The sequence below is a fragment of the Alexandromys fortis genome, unplaced genomic scaffold (assembly GCF_014885135.2).
Source record: "Alexandromys fortis isolate MF-2015 unplaced genomic scaffold, M_Fortis_MF-2015_v1.1 scaffold_135, whole genome shotgun sequence".
NCBI lineage: Eukaryota > Metazoa > Chordata > Mammalia > Rodentia > Cricetidae > Alexandromys > Alexandromys fortis.
The window spans coordinates 8,630-13,674 of NW_026068036.1; positions in this window are offsets into that span (position 1 = coordinate 8,630).

The window sequence follows — 5,045 nt, forward strand, 5'->3', positions numbered from 1 at the left end:
ATTATCCTACACAGAGGTTATGGAGACAAGAGAAAATAGCAGATGTCCTGACACTAGAATAAAAGGGTCTTACTAAAATACCTCACGTTCAACCTGGTGGATTTCCGTGTGGATTTGCTCTGTTGCTTCCACCCATTGGTGGTAGCATAATAATCAAAAAGTTAGTGAAACATCAAATATAATATCTATAATGTTAAATATTTGTTCCAAGAATTGAGCTTAAAACTTGTCCTCTCTCTGGAAAAGATAATTGCAGTACTTACATTTTTTCTTATGTCTTTTATTCCAGATTGTATCTCAGACTCTGTGTACAAATAATTGCCTATACCATTTTATGATTAGGGTTGCTTTTTAATTTGAAATGGCATTATTTTAACTCTGTGGTTTTCTTTTACTATTTTAATTAATTAATTATTTAAAATGAAAGCAAACTGTCTTTTTTCATTATACATGCCATACCAGTTCTCACTCCCTCTTCTCCCATTCCCTCCACCCCAGCTTCATCTAACCTCAGAGAGCATAAGGCACATTGCTTTGGGGGAAGGTCCAAGGCCCTGCCCACTGTATCTAGGCTGAGCAAAGTATCCATCCAAAGAGAATAGGTTCCCAAAAAACCAGTGCATATAATAGGGATAAATCCTGGTGGCATTGTCAGACTCTCAGTCTGCCCAACCATGCAACTGTCAACCACATTCAGAGGGACTGGTTTGTCCTATGCTTGTTACCTCCCAGTATGGCTGGAGTTGGCAAGCTCCCATTAGCTCAGATAGACTGTTTCAATGGGTGTACACATCATGGTCTTGACCTCCTTACTCACACTTTCATTCCTTCAACTCTTCAACTGGACATTGGAAACTCAGTCCAGTGCTCCAAGGTGGGGGTCTCTGCTTCTTTTTCATCAGTTGCTAGATGAAGGTTCTATGTGATATTTAAGATATTCATCAGTCGGACTATAGGGCAAATCAAGATCGGGCCCCCTCTCCTCTATTGCTTAGGGTCTTAACTGGGGTCATTCATGTGGATTCCTGCGAATTTATCTAGAGCCAGGTTTCTTGCTAACCCTATAATGTTTTCCTCAATCAAGATATCTCTTTCCTTGCTCTCATCTGTGTCCTTCCTCCATCTTGACTATTCCATCCTCTCAAGTTTTCCTCATCCCTTCCCTTTTCCCCTTCTCTTCCCCAGTCATCCTCCCTTCTCCCCCCACCCCCAGGCTCCCAATTTTGTTAGGGAACTTTTTATGTTTTGACTTTCCAGGTGGATCTATATATGTTTTTCTTAGGGTTCAACTTATTACTTAGCTTCCCTAGGATCATGAACTACAGGCTCAATATCCTTTGTTGACAGCTGGTATCCACTTCTGAGTGCGTATTTACCATATTCATCTTTTTGGGTCTGGGTTACTTCGCTTAGAATAGTGTTTTCTAATTTCATCCATTTTCATGAAAACTCAAAATGTCATTGTTTTTTTTTTTTTTTCCACTGAGTAGTACTCTAATGTGTAAATGTCCCACAATTTCTTTATCCATTCTTGGGTTGAGGGGCATCTAGGTTGTCCAAGTTCTGGCTATTACAAATAATGCTGCTATGAACATAGTTGAACAAATGCTTTCGTAGTATGATTGAACATCTGTTGGGTATATGCCCAAGAGTGGTATTGTTGGATTCTGATGTAGGTCGATTCCCAAATTTCTGAGAAACCACCATACTGATTTCCAAATTGGTTGTACAAGTTTGCATTCCCACCAGCAATGGATGAGTGTTCCCTTACTCCACATTCTCTCCAGCATAGGTTATCATTAGTGTTTTTGATCTTAGCCATTCTGACAGGTGTTAAGATGATATCTCAGAGTTCTTTTGATTTGCATTTCCAAATTAAAACAACTTTGCATTTTTTTTCTGTCCAGTTGAGTTTTTCCCCTTTTTGGTGAGTTTTCACAGCAGTAATACCATTTTAAACAGATTGCTTTCTTCATGTTTCTGCCACTGAAGTTAGCAGATTTTTGGGGGACTTTAATGAGAGAATAACTGGATGTAAGTGAGGGTTCAGCCTGGCATAGCTTGGCCTTGTATTTGATCATTTTGAAATTAGTAATAGATGATTAAATTGTCATTTATCAGATATCAAGTCTGCAAGTCACATATTTGACTTAAAAGATATATTTTAAGGAAGTCACTCAAATGGTGTGTAGTAAATTATTTTATGGTTAATAAGAGCTAAGTTAGTTCCTCTTTTAAATAATGCTATTGTAGAAAATGAAAAAAAGAAAAGTAGGTTCACTGGTGAAAAGAAGAAAAGTAGGGTCACACCTGTGGCTTTCTATCTATCAGTACTGAAAACAAAATAATCTGTAGAAGAACTTCAGTGCTCCTGTTTTTTATCATCTCCAGTTACTCAGCACCATTGCTCCTTGCCTGGACTGGCTTGTACTCATTTCAGTTGCACACTTTGACACTGTCCAAATATTTATAGAAAGAGTACTCAGTGTAAACATCAGTTATCAGTAGTTTCCATGATAGAGAACATACAGATGATACAGAATTATTTTTTTATCTATTAGGAAGGCAAAGATTTTCATGACTCATATCTACTGTCAATGAATGCACTTTAAAAATTATTCTGAGAGGATGTGGTTTCTGCAGCAGGACTAGTATGATCATTTTCATTATAATTCATATGGAATTAAATGGTCTATAATAAACAATAACAAAGGCTTCTGCATGTTAATTTCCTAGAACACAGATAGAGTCAATGGTACTAACTTTTGTTTCAGAGTAAACAATATAAGATATATTTTCTGATACTTTTATGCTCTGGGAAGAAGCAGTAAAATAGTTTTAGAGTTTCAACAGAAACTGTTCTATTGAGTATGCTTCCTATTTTGATCTTCCTTCAAAAGAGAAGGTGTTTCTAAGTCCATAAGCAGTCTATGCATCCATGGATACACCAGCCATCCCAATTAATCTGGTTGTTGGCTTATAGGATGGCTGCATCAATGGCCCTGTGCTATGAGACTTCATCTCAAACCTTTCACATAGGCATGAGGTAATGAACTTAATGCTTTAGTTGCATGCTTTGTTTCATACAAATTAACGTTTTCCCCCAGAGTGCACAAGAAAATTGCACAGGTTTGATGTTTTTATAATTGACTTTAAACTGTTGACAGAAGTTACATATAGAGAGAATGGAGAAGGTCACCTCTTCCTATAAGCTTTCTGTTTAAATCTTGCCCTTTACGGTCCAGTGCTTCAATAGTTACAGTAAATAATAAGAATCTTTTAGAAGAGAGTTTGTGAGGTTCTTCCCCTTGTCTTAAGACAAGGTTCTCCTAGGACTGGAATGTAAGAGAGATAGGTAGTTGGAGTAAGACTAACTTGGGTTCGACCCCCCACCTCAAATTTTTTATAAGAATTCTAGGATATTTGTATGCTATTTCTAACCTTCACTGTCTTTTCACAGTTATGAAATATAATCCCTAGCTTTTCTGTTCTTGAAACAATAAAACTGTAGTTTGAGTCTTTGTAATTAGTAGGACATAATCAATCTCTGCTGACTTCTTTTTCTTTATTTTTAAAACAATTATGACAATGATTTTTCTTTTATCATGTTTTATTATAAGAAATAAACAGAGATGCCCATATTATATCTTTAGAACACAGCATGAAATGAAATAAGTGCTCAGTTATAAGGGAATGCTTTTATTGTTACTATGATATTCCGAGAACGAAGGCAAGTTTAGAACCTGGAACAACTATTTTCTTATCATAAGTAAAAATGGCATGAAAATTTGCCTTTTAGCAAGATCAGACTAGTTGTATGGAAAAAGGGATTGTGTGGAGTGGCGCTTACTGTGGAGGTCTAAGGCAAGATCCTCCAATAAGATGGAACACGTGAGATATAGGCAAGACCAGTAGGAGGAATACTGTGCCTTTCTGATTGTAGCTTTGGAAACAACTGATAAATGGCTATATAAAGAAGAAGATAATCCTTTTTAGCCTTTATAGGTAAAATCATATGTTTGAAAATCAAGTCATATAAAGCCATTAGAAAAGCTGAGCAGCTCGAGGCAGAGTTGTCAAACTGGTGGTTCTGTTCAGAGAGAAAATATTGAGTAGACACTCTTTTGAAAAGGCAAATGGGTCTTAGATACCTGGATGAAAGCAGTGATGAGGAATAGAAAATTCCAGCGTGGCTCACAACACTTCTCTGGGTTTGACCCAGTACTTTGGCCATACTTTTAACTGTGGGGTCCAAAGATTGCTAATCTCCCCCAAGAACTAGGTGTCTGTTCATCCTGGAAGTGTTTATGGAGGAATTGCTGTTTTTTTTTTCTCTTTCTATGAACTCATGGTGCAGTGAGGAACTCATAATGCAGTGAGGAGCAAAGGAGCTGGAAGGATTTTCTTCAGAGACACTGAACTAATGGGGAGGGGGAAGAAGAAGATTAAGTAAACACATAATGCAAAAAGCTGCAGCCAAACATTAGGTGGAAATCAGGGAACATGTGCCCCCAGAAGATGGGGAAGAAGGGTTGCAAGAGCCAGGAGATTTGAGGACACCAGCAGAACAAGTTTTACAACTAAGCAGGGCTTATAGGGGCCCACAGAGACTAGAGCAGCAATCACAGAGTCTGAATGCTTCTGAGTTATGTCTTTGCATATATGTTGGGATTGTTTAACTTGGAGTTCTTGTGGGACTCCTAACAATGGGAGTGGGGCTGTCTATGACTCATTGACCTATTCTTGGGACTCTTTTCCTTCTGCTGGGTTTCCTTATCCATCCCTGGTATGAGGTTTTTCTCCCAGTCTTAGAATATCTTGTTATGCCCTGTTTGGTTGATAACCCTGGGCCTGCTTTTTTTCTGAAGACATAAGAGGAGTGGATCAGGGGAGAGGGGAAGTGGGGGTAGAAACTAGGAAGTATGGAAGGAGAGGAGCAGTGGTCAGGATGTATTGTTTGAAAAAAAATTAAGAAAATTAAAAAGAAAGTCTTTGGATACACCAGTAAAGAGCATTTAAAACATTAGAAATGAGAGGAGAACCAG